This window comes from Panthera pardus, unplaced genomic scaffold (assembly GCF_024362965.1).
Source record: "Panthera pardus isolate Hobbes unplaced genomic scaffold, ASM2436296v1 HiC_scaffold_11, whole genome shotgun sequence".
Lineage (NCBI taxonomy): Eukaryota > Metazoa > Chordata > Mammalia > Carnivora > Felidae > Panthera > Panthera pardus.
The window spans coordinates 2,537,388-2,550,058 of record NW_026526666.1 but is presented as its reverse complement, the minus strand read 5'-3'; the positions used below and the strand labels follow the sequence as shown (position 1 = coordinate 2,550,058).

The window sequence follows — 12,671 nt, the reverse complement described above, 5'->3', positions numbered from 1 at the left end:
CAGAAATAAATAAAAACACTAAAAAAATCTTTAAAAATAATAATTTCACATTTTCTTTGTTTCATCTGTCTGGCATAATAGAGGCTCAACAGGTATTCACTCCTCCTTATACCCCTTACTCCCAACTAGATTGCAAACTCTCCAAAGGCATAAAATCATCATTTTTCCTAATCCTCTGCAGTAACCAGCATAAAACTAAACTCAAAGCAGGTCACTAAAAATAACAGCTTAATAATTTTCCCTATCCAAAACTATTTCTTAGAGGAAATAAAAAGATGACACATAATCCTAAAAAACACAACTGAAAATAATCCTGAACTAAACTGTATAAATTAAGATTCCTGACTTCCACCTCTGATTTCCACTCATAAATACTACAACTCCTGACTCAAGAAGTAAATAATAATCCTGTGCTCATGACATCATAAGCACATAGTTTGGTAATGACTATGAGAAGGTAGGGGGAAGGCAGGGGTGGGGGAAGGCAGTGGTGAAGGCAAGCAAGTCAACTGAAAGAACATGTTGCAAGAACAGCCGTGTGATTTTTTTGTTTATTACATGTGGACACTGCTCCCCATATCTTTTTTTTTTTTTTAATTGGCCAGATTTTCAAACAAGTTTACTTCAGGAGGAAAAACCTGACAGATTATTAGCAGAGCTGATATCTGGAAAAGCTTCTACAAAGCCCAAGTCCTTCGAAAAAGCTACCTTCATTCATCTTCAACAAGGCAACACAACACGATAGGATTCCTCCAGATATACCATAACCGAGGACTCATTCTGGCTACAACATAGGCATCATCTATAAATCACTCTCAGGCATAAGGTAGACAGTTTAGGTGGCCATACTGGACTTGCACAGATTTTGAAAAGAAATTCATCTTCATTAACATACTCAGTATAGTCCAGTCTTAACTATCCATTTTAAAGGATTTCTGAGGAAAATCTTTAAACCAAGGTGGACTCTTCTTTGCCATCAATATACCCGCCTCACCATCAGGTAACATAGGCTTAGGAATGCAAATTCATTATCAGCATTAGTATGATCCTCAACAACATTGAAATAAATCTGGTTTATGGGGTGCCTGGGTGACTTAGTCCAGTAAGCATCCAACTCTTGATTTCGGCTCAGGTCATGATCTCATGGTTCCTGGGATCAAGCCCCACATTGGGCTCCATGCTAACAGCACAGAGCCTGCTTAGGATTCTCTCTCTCCCTCTCTCTCTGCCCTTCTCCAATTCTCGCTCTCTCTCTCTCTCTCTCTCAAAATAAATAAACTTTAAAAATAAATAAATAAAACAAATCTGGCTTAAAAAATAATGCATTTTCAAACCAAGAAATTTCCATATTAAGTTCTGAATTACATATACTGGTGTGCCCTACAATAGCAGAGATAACTGAAAGTTAAATGCACCTAAAACATAACACTGTCCTTACCATAAGCTCTTTAGGAGAATCCAGCCATAACCCACAAGCCAGTACAATAAGAGACAGGCACAAGCAGAGCTCAGCATGGTGAGTAAGGTGTATGGACACAAAAACTTCTACAAGGAATCCTGTCTCCTGGATGGTCCCTTTACACCAAGATGGTCCAGGAGACAAACTGAAGTTACAATGTACCGGTGGCCGCCTGACTCCTTGTCCCTGAGTTCCTGGACTAGAAGGCTCAATACTTCTCACTAAATCCATCCTTTGTTCAAGGACCTACAATGACTCTATTGACGCTTCCATCAACACCCAACAGAGTCTGGCCTCTGAGTCCCCTCCACCCTCTTGCCTGCTCTACCCATGACTTGACCACCCACATTCTCTCCAGCCCCTCTCATTTATTCCCCCAACAAACACAGCTTAGTCATTCACATCATCACTGCACACTGTACCTTCTATACTTTCTGCCTGGAAGATCTTTTATTTTCTTTTACTCCTAACACATTATAGCTACTTCATTTACTTGAATGCTCACATATATCTCATAGATAAGGACGGACAACTGTCCAAGATCACAGTCAAGATTTGAACCAAGTTTGATCTAACTCTATTGGCCATTCCTCTTTATAACTCTAATCCATAGCCTCCAAGTCCATTTCACATTTTGCTGATTCAGGGAGTGCCTGGGTGGGTCAGTCGGTTAAGTGTCTGACGTTGGCTCAGGTCATGATCTCATGGTTCATGGGTTCAAGCCCCGCATCAGGCTCTGTGCTGACAGCTCAGAGCCTGGAGCTTGTTTTGGTTTCTGTGTCCTCTTCTCTCTCTGCCCCTCCCCTACTCTCTCTCTCTCTCTCTCAGAAATAAACATTAAAGAAAAAAATTTGTTTTAATTTTGCTGATTCAGAAATCTTTCCTAATTGATCTCACGGACTCTTACCTTGTTACTTCAAGTTTTCTAGCCTCTACATACTCCATTTGTAGCACATTAAACTTGCTTTCATTTACATGTTGTGTTCTAAATGTTAAAGCTTATAACAGTATGATGTCCCTTTTTATATACCCGTTGTGATGGGTATACAGAGTCCTGTCCCAAGGGCAAGGACACCCATCTTTATATCTTTTCTATATTCCCAAAGTCCACCACTGGAGTTTGGAGACAGCTTTCTCCACAAGAGTGCTCAATCATTATTCAGCAAGTATTTCTTACTTAAATTAAAAAAAGAAACAAAAAACTTTCTTCTATTATATTAAAAAATCTACTGAATTCAGGCATTCATAAAACTGCCCTGCACGTTTATTCCAGTTACACAGAATTTAATTCTCTGAATTTATTGGGGGCTGATGAGAAGATTTCACAGCTCCTAAGTTCCCACAGGGAAGACATTGCTGAAGGCACACCTCAAAAGCACTGTCTCAGGATTTTCCCTCGATGGGATTGGGGGTAAGAAGAGGAGGTGCTCCTTACAAGAAGCCTTACAAGAATCTGCCAGAATCCATAGCATGCTTAAGCCATGCTTGAGAAGCTCTAAAACTTTCACAAGTGGCACTTAGTATCCCCATAACAATCTGAAAATTTATTTTTAATACTGTTATTCCATCATAATTCACTCAGTTACATATATTGAATCAAAAACCCAAACGATGCCTTCTGCAAAATGGGAATAGTGGTAGACTACTAGGCTGCCCTTTGCTTATTCCTAGGTTTATTCAACTGCTTCAATCCGCAGCCCCATCCCATCCCACCAGCCACAGAATAATAAGTGTAGAAGTTGATATAAATAGATATAAACATACTTTCTGCCTGGAAGTTCTTTTCTCTTTGTATACTTCTAATAAAGAATAACTACTTCATTTGCCTGAATGCTCATACATACTTTATAAATAAGAATGTAGAAGTAAATTGTCCAAGGTCACATAGTAAAAACCATAATCAAGATTTGAGCCAAGTTCTATCTAACTCCACAGGTCAAGCTTCTTTAGGACTCTAATCCATAGTCTCCAATTCCATTTCCAATTTTGCTGATTCAGAAATCTTCCCTAATTTATCTCATTGACATAAATAGAATTTCCCAGACATCACTAATACTGGCATCAACCGACTCACAAATTAAAACAATGATTAATAGTCAAAGAGGGTGTGTGTGGTTTTTAAAAATGTGATGTTACCCTCCAAATTAAATCTTTTTTCAATAGGGGTCCCAAAAGACGGAGATTAAGGATCTAAAGCTTCAGGAATATTTCCAAGTTGTTGGTGACACAACCCTATCAAGTCCAACTAACAATTACCATTCATTACTGTTCAGCCTGCCTTATACAAGTCAACAGACAACCCTTTCTTTGGCAAAGGTTTACTTTTTTTTCCACAAGGGAGTCTTTGGCATTAAATGAAAGGGATAAGTCAAGTGAGGCAACAACAACAAAAAATTAGTAATGGTTTGGAAATTATCGTCTTTCCATCTTTCCTTCCTGCTTGAATGCTTAATGCCCAAAGTGGATATCTGTTCAATTCTAAATTATTCATGTTAATGGATAATTATCGGCAGAAAGATGCTGATAATCCAGAATGGAATAAAATCGAAAAGTAATCTATTTCAGTTTCGGAAGATCTTTTCAGCATATTTACTTTCTCAATTATTCCTAGCATGAGCTAATATTTGTATTCATCTGTGATCACTAAGTACATAGTAACTGGCCACTTACTCAGGGAGGTACTCTGAGACATGCCGGGTAGCTAGTGGAAATTAGAACAAGACTGGTATTCAGACGCCAGATGAGCAACATCAATTTCATTTATTTTACAGTTCTGTTCAGCCTTCAAAATATCAATAGACTAGCAGAGCAGGTTGGATACTAAACTTTAAAAGAACTGTTCAGAAAAACAATGAGGACAAAGAGTATAATATATTCGTTTGTAAATTACGCACAGCAAACGTTTAATTACAAGTGTGAGTCTCCCAAGTCACCCAGCAGAAGTCCCTGCTGTCTTCTCACCCCACCAGGAATGCAATCTCATTCACTAGGAAGGAAATTTTCTAAATATTTAAAATGTAGTTTTTGCTATCCTTTTTGGACTAGCCTTATCACTCCCTCTTCTTGTCCTTTCCCACCTTAGAAATAGATTCTGAAACACAAAAGGATCCAGCCTCCTCCAAGACCTCCTAAATAAATATACTAAGTATGACAAGCCAAAGACTGAAAAATGATCAGCATCTGATTTTTCTAAAAAGCATATTGTATACACAGTTACCAAACTATAACGAAAATAAAAGTCAAAGTCCTGCTAATTCTCGCCTTTGCATTTATGAAAAGGAAACCCCCCGAAGAGTGTGGGGAGACTCTCGTACACACAATTTCACCAGTTCACTTCTTTCAACTTAATTTCTGTATCTGTATTGTGCCCAGAGGAACCACCTAGGTTAGACAGACTACCTAGACAGAGAGGGAGGGAGGCAGGGAGGGAAAGAGACTAGGAAAGACTCGGAGACACTCAGAGCTCTGGTCCTTGTGAGCCGACAAGCTAAAAATATGCCGGCCCAGTAAACAAATCCCATTCCATCCCGACCGGAGCCACACCGTTAACCTAGTAATTATGAGAAGAGGAGTGAGATCACGCAGCCCACGGCTTACTCATCATCAGCTTCTAAAGTTTCCATCGGCTCAGAGCAACTTTTCTTTTTTCTAAAGTTCATAAGCCTGCCCTAGAATCAATCAATCCTCTCTCTCCCCCTCTCCTTCGCTCTCACACTCGCACACTTTTCGCTCCCTTCCTCCATTACTGGACGCACCTCAGTTGGCTCTCTACAGGGAAGAACAAGCTTGTTTTCTTTTCGTTGTACTTTTATACTGAGACTTTTACAATGAACTTTATCCTCCTCCGCGGGTAGGATAGGGGGTAGCCTGCACTCCAACCACCTTAAAACTCCACCATCCCTTCCCGAAAGTCTCGCTGACAAGGGAGGACCGTCCACACTGCCCAGCACAGCTTAGGAAGGGAGGCCGGGAACGGGGCCGGGGGGCTAGGAACGCGGGACGCAGGTGAAAGGGAGGAGTAACTGGGGAAAAGGTTGGGACCAAGCAAGGAACAGTCAGGGCGAGGAGAGGGTGACCGGAGGCGGTGGCTCCGGGTGAAATATCATCGGAAAGGAGAAGGGGGACAGTGGAGATCGGAGGGTCAGAGTTTGGGAGTCCTGAAGAGGCGGGAAGGGCGGGAGCAGACGGGGGAAGGTGACAGGGCAGGGGGCTCCGTTACCCTCGCGGCTCCCGGGGCAAGGCCCTAGGCCGGGGCGGAGCGCGGGGCCCGGCCGCCTCTCCTCATTCCTCGGCTGTGACCCCGGGGTCCGGCTGGCCCCTCCCCCGACGACGATGGAGGCGGAGGCGGCGGCGGAGACTGCGACCGCGGCTGTTGCTCCGCACAGGATCAGGAGCCGGAGCCAGACGGCACTGATCTGGACTGGCCTCCCCCAGTGGCTTTTTGCCTCCTCCACACCCCGTCGCCACTACGGCTCCGGCAGCTGGTTCGGGATCGGTGGCTTTCGGCCGTCCGGCCGGAAACTAGCGCCAGTTTCCGGCCGGAGCGTGTTGGTGGTGACACCCAAGCCGCCCCCAGGCCTCGCCCCGCCCCGCCCCGTAGCAGCCCCGCCTTTAGTGCCGCTCCCCTGGCTGTGGCCAGTTTGGCGCCTGCCCCGCGCGTGACCCCATGTTTTCCAGGACCGCGTTCCTAAGGCCTCGGGTCTGGAGAGTTCTTGAACCGGAGCTGCAGGAGTGCAGGGTGGGCTCTTGAGACTTTGAGGTAGAGTCAGTTGGCTCCAGCCCTTTGGGGAAAAAGCAGAAAGCAGCGAATAGTTCTGGAAAGGTGAGAGGGGTGATAATACTTTGGAACGAGAACAGTGAAGTTCTAGTTACTCGGCGCAGTCATTCTGGACTGACCAGAGGAAAGTTAACCATACTTCTTCCAGACCAGTCTCCACCCAGTTTTGCAAGTCTCCTTAAATCACTCGTGAAGTGAACATACCCTTCCCTGTGGACATGTCCGCCTCCGACTGTTCGCCCGATGGAAAGAAGTCGAGTATCGCTGTTCTTGATAATGCCCTTTAACAGCATTCCAGCAGAATTCAATTTAACAAATACTGAGTCCCTACTATGTGCAAGATACTGTGTTGATATTGGGGACACAAAAATGTATAAGAAGACATAATTCCAGGGGCGCCTGGGTAGCTCAGTCGATTAGGCATGGCATTCCGACTTGGGCTCTTGTAGTGATCTCACTGTTAGTTTGAACCCGCCGTGGGGCTCTGTGCTGACAGCTCAGAGCCTGGAGCCTGCTTCGAAACGTGTGTGTAGGGTGTGTGTGTCTGTCTGTCTGTCTGTCTCCCTCTCTGCCTTCCCTGCTTGTACTCTCTCTCTCTCTCAAAAATAAATATTAAAAAAAATTTTAAAGACATAATTCCAGGCACCAAGGATCTTTCTTACACTTTAGTAAAACGCATGCAACTATGTTTTATGAAACAGAACTCACATGTGTGCTATGTGAGTTACAATGGGCTATGGCTATAAGAGCATAAGCTTTGTTCTTCAAAATATAGAAGCAGACCTTCCATATTTGTTGAATGTATAACTAAATATTAGGAGAGCAGAGCCATTGAATATTGCAATACCTCTTTATGACAAACACAAAATGAGGCCAGCCCCAGCTGTAATCTGACCAAAGAAATCCTGAATTTTAATTCAGATTCCTAACATTGTGGCACCTGATCTGCATATTCAAAATGTTTATTGTCTAAATTGCACCCATTAGGCCTATTTTAAAACACACACTGTATTATACTCGACTTTCCCCCTCAGTACTTCCTGAAGTCCTCAGTTTCTAAATGGGAGGGGTGGAGCATAGACCTGTTGGAATTATCCAGCTCAGGACTAGAAAATGGACATCTGAAACAGGAAACTGCCCAGACAGGCAGCTCTATCTCCTGAGGACACCCAGGATTTAGAGTTGATTCAGGGCGGGGCCTAAGGCCATACCAAGGCCAAGCAGGTCAGAGTGCCTTGCAGGAGGCACACCCAGGACCAACAGTACAAGTTGGCAAGCAGAGCCATTTGGCCTGGGCTTCAAGCATGCGGGGACTACGAATTTTGGCTACTGTTCAGTGGCAAATTTGAGGAGGAGGGTAGAATGAGACTTGGTCATCTAAGTTGATTCTAACTGAACTCCACTGATCACGGCCACCCTTTGCTGGCTAAATCTGAGGTAGGAGAACAGAGTCACAAAGGAGCAGCCTCAAAAAGCTAAAGCGGTTTTGTTTCACCAAAGTCCTCCCAGGGCGAGGTTATGCTCATCTGTTAACTATTTCTTCCCAGTCTTAATTCCACTACCACTACGTTATTAGAACCAGGTATGGAGTTCAAAGGCACTCTCCACCCTCATTACAAGGCAGGCCTTTACTTGGCAGTGACCACAGAAAGTTTCCAAATTTGAAAGCTGGGCCAAACTCAATTAAGTAACCACACTTTTTACAGGCTTGCCTGGAAATTTAGGGGCCAGGAAGTGATGGGCTGGCAGTTGCTCTGTGCCTGTTTCTTGCTCTGACCGTCCATCACTCATTGTTGTTTGTGCGATTGCTCAATGGGCTGCTTGTTTTGGGTCAGCCCAGGCTGTGTGGGTAGCGGTGTGGTCAGCCAGGATGGGAGCCAAGCCACCTGGGTTCTGGTCCCAGCTCAGCCAGCCCCTAAGCCATTAAGTGACTCTCTTCCTATTCCCACGTGTCAGGTCCTCACCTCTTCTGTAGTGATATGCAGCCATTTGGGCCGTCAGTAAGCTGAATATTCAGAAGCAACTGTCTGATGTCACTGTCAGCTGCCAGAACACAGCAGATTATTTTTTGCTGCCAGGTAAAAGAATAGGAAAAAGATGAAGGTAAAAGCGGCAGAGAAAATCCTACCAGTGTACCAGCCACACACCCTCATCTGCCATTTAGTACTAAGTTCTCTTCCATCCTAAGGGCATGTTTTTATTTACTCATCTTAGCAATTCACAGAGCTGCTCCAAGGAGTTCCCTGAGCTTTCACTTCACTTTAAGCAAGAACTGAAAATATAGAGCTTTACATTTCACCGGAGAAACTAAAAGGAAGAGACTGTTTCAACACTGTGGCTAATGGATGGGGGGGTGGGGGGGGGGGGAGGGTAATGTTCAGAGAAAGCTATTTTGCAGCTCACCAGGGAAAAAAAAAAAACAGCAATTGTTTGCATTTATATGCTTTTGTGGTGGAACAGAAAACCAAACCAAAATAACTTCCTTTCCACTACCACCACCGTAATTTAGACCAGTGATTCTGTGGAGTTTCAAAACAACGCACAATATATGCCTAGGAACCTCAGACGGACTAACTCAGAATTTCGGGGACTGAAAACCATGAAACTAAATATTTTTTAAATATCCACAGTTCTTTCTTTTCTTTTTTTTTTTTTTTAGATATAATTGTCATACAACATTATAGCAGCTTCGGTTAACAACATAATGATTCAATATCTGTGTATGTTGTAAAATGATCACATGAAGTCTAGTAAACATCAACACACGTAGTTACAAGTTTTTTCTTGCGATGAGAACTTTTAAGATTTACTCTCTTAGCAACTTTCAAATATGCAATATGGTATTATTAACTGTAGTTGCCATACTTTATATACAGTCCTGTAACTTGTTTTTTAACTGAAAGTTTGTACCTTGTGACCTCCTTCACCCTTTTCACCCATCCCAACATTCCCCTCTCCTATGGCAACCACCAATCTATTCTCTGTATCTATGAGCTCAACTTTTTTCTTTGTTTTGTTTTGTTTGTTTTGGTGGTGGTTTTCTTTTCTTTTTTTTTTGATTCCACAGATAAGTGAAATCATATCATATTTGTCTTGTCTTTGTCTGACTTATTTCACTTAGCATAATGACCTCAAGGTCCATCTATGTTGTCACAAATGGAAAGATTCCATTTTTTTTTTTTTATGGCTGAGCAGTCTTCCAATATATATATATATATATATATATATATATATATATATATATATATATATATAACAGAGATTTGCATATATATACGTGTATGTATGTATGTATGCCACAGGTTTTTTTTATTTTTTAAATGTTTATGTATTTTTGAGAGAGCGCACAAGCAGGGGAGGGACAGAGAGAGAAGGGGATAGAAGATCTGAAGTGGGCTCCACGCTGACAGCAGAGAGCCCAATGCAGGGCTCGAACTTGCAAACCTAAAGAACATGACCTGAGCTGAAGTCAGATGCTTAACCCACTGAGTTACCCGGGCATCCCATATACCATAATTTTTTTATCCATTCAGCTATCACTGGACACTTAGGTTGTTTCCATGTCTTGGCTGTCGTAAATAATGCTGCAATAAACATAAGGTTCATATATCTTTTTGAATTAGTGTTTTCATTTTCTTCAGATAAATACTGAGAAATGGAATTGCTGGATATGATAGTTCTATTTATAATTTTTTGAGGAACCTCCATACTGTTTTCCATACTGGCTCCAGGAATTCAAATTCCCACCAACAGTGCTCAAGGGTTCTCTTTTCTCCACATCCTGGCCAACACTTGTTATCTTTTCTTTTTGATGGTAATCATTCTAACATGTGAGGGGATAGCTCATTGTGATTTTGATTTGCATTTCCCTGATTACTGATGTTGAGTATTTATTCATGTGTCTGTTGGCCATCTGTATTTCTTCTTTGGAAAAAATGTCTGTTCAAATCCTCTGCCCGCTTAACTAATCAGATTATTATTTTTTTGCTATTTAGTTGTAGGAGTTCTTCATATGTCTTGGACATTAATTCCTTATTGGATAGATGATTTGCAGATATTTTCTCCCACTTAGTAGGTTGCCTTTTCATTATGATTTCCTTTGCTATGCGGAAGCTTTTTAGTGTTTATTTTTTCGTTTGGAGTCAGACCCAAAAAATCATTAAGACCGATGTCAAGGAGCTTATTACTTATGTTTTCTTGCAGGAGTTTTATGGTTTCAAGTCTTAAATTCTAGTCGTTAATTCATTTTGAGTTCATTTTTGTGTATGGCATAAAATAGTGATCTAGTTTCATCCTTTTGCATGTGGTTGTTCAGTTTTCCCAACATTTTTTTTTTTTTTTGAGAGAGAGAGAGAGAGAGAGAGAGAGAGAGAGAGACGCAAGTAGGGAAGAGGAGCAGAGAGAGAGAGAGAGAGAATCTTAAGCAGGCTCCACACTCAATGTGGAGTCTGGTGTGGTGCTTGATCTGACAACCCCAAGATCGTGACCTCGGATGGTCAACTAACTGAGCCACCCAGGCGCCCATCCCAACATTTATTGAAGAGACTGTCCTTGCCGCCATTCCATGTTCTTGCCTCCTTTGTCATATATTAATTATCCATGGATGTATGGTTGTCTTTCTGGGCTCTCTATTCTGTTCCATTGATCTATGTGTCTGTTTTTATGCCAATACCTTACTGTTTTGATTACAACAGTTTTGTAATATAGTTTGAAGTCAAGGAGTGTGATGCCTCTAGCCTTCTTCTTCTTTCTCGAGATTGCTTTAGCTCTCTTCAGGGTCTTTTGTGGTTCTACACAAATATTAGGATTGTTTTTCTATTCCTGTGAAAAATGCCACTGGAGTTTTGACAGGATTGCATTGAATCTATAGATTGCTTTGGGTAAGTATAGACATTTTGCAATATTAATTCTTCTACCCCATGAGCATGGAATATCTTTCTGTTTGTGTCTTCTTCAATTTCTCTCATCAATGTCTTATAGTTTTCAGTGTACAGGTATTTCACCTCCTTGATTAAGTTCATTCCTAGTATTTTATTCTTTTTGATGCAGTTGTAAATGGGAGTGTTTTCTTAATTTCTTTTTCTGAGTGTTCATTGTTAGTGTATAGAAATGCAGCAGATTTTTGTATATTGATTTTGTATCTTGCAACTTTACTGAATTCATTTTGTTAGTTCTAATGTGCATGGTTCTTATAAAGTTAAACACATTTCTACCCTATTATCCAGCAATTCTACCGGGTATTTACCCAATGGAAATTAAAACATATATCCCAAAAAAGCTTATACATGAATATTCAAAACCACTTTATTCATAACAGACCCAAACTAGAAACATCTCAAATGTCTACCAACAGAAAAAAGAGGCAAATAAATTGATCAAGGAATGGAACACAAGTTAAAAAAATGAACTCCCTGTAAACACAACAACATAGATAAATCTCAAATCATTTGTTGACCAAAAGAAGCCATTTATATGAAATTTGAGGATAGGCAAAAGTAATAGATAATAATAGAAATAATACCATGATAATAGAAATACTAGAAATCAAACCATGATTGCCTTTGTGGGGTGTGGGGATTGAATAGTAAGAGGGCACAGAGGAACTTTCTAGCATGATGGAAATGTGCTATATCTTGTTGTTACAATGTACACATGTACATCAAATTGTATACTTAAAATCTGTGAATTTTATCTCAACTTTAAAAAGAGAAAACAAATATCCTGGCTTCCTTTGTAACACTTGACCAGGTTATAAATTTACATTTACTTGTGGATTATTTTATTGATATTTGCTTCATCCATTAGATTGTGAAGCTCTATAAGTTCACCATTTTATCTTAGTATGTAGCACAGTGCTTGACCCATGGTAGCCATTCATTAAATATTGAGTGAATGAATAAATGAATGGACAGTTGAGAGCCGCTGCTTTGGGAGCACATATCAGACTCCTTTTATAGAGTCACATCCAGACTCATAATAGTATAACTGGGTCTCTGTATTCCTAGGCCCTCTATCTGTGCATCGTTGCTAGATTATGCTTCCTAAAATATTTCATTGATATTTTCCATCCGCCCTTTTCCTCCTGGCTTATAGAACCCTGATTATGTTCAAGTAGCCACCCTTCAGTACATAACCATGGGCTTCAAGGGGAGATTCGCTCCAGTGGAGGACTAGAGGCTGAGTGGGAAGGAGATGGGGAAACACTGATAGATCTAAGCCAATTATGAGGTTCCATTCCCCTTGTCAGTGCTTGGTTTAGGCAGGTGATAAAGTTCTGACCAATGTGAGATTCAAGGAAATCTGCTTGACCTTCTCAATCTTAAAAAGAGACTCAGAGAAATAAGAAAAGATTCTCTTCTGCCGCTGAATCTTGTTGAATCTGGAATGGCTGTTCCAGTTAAGGGACAAGCTGACATACTAAGGATGGCTGAGCAA

The 12,671-nt window shown here is 41.4% G+C and overlaps 1 protein-coding gene across 1 annotated transcript in view; it reads right to left on the bottom strand.

Moving 5' to 3' along the window:
• Positions 1-5,906, bottom strand: part of OTUD7B (OTU deubiquitinase 7B) — a 51,319-nt gene extending 45,413 nt beyond the window's left edge. Inside the window, exon 1 of the mRNA XM_019432893.2 lies at positions 5,679-5,906. The gene's annotated coding sequence lies outside the window, so the exon portion shown is untranslated. The remainder of the gene's footprint in view (positions 1-5,678) is intronic.
• Positions 5,907-12,671: the final 6,765 nt, after the last annotated feature.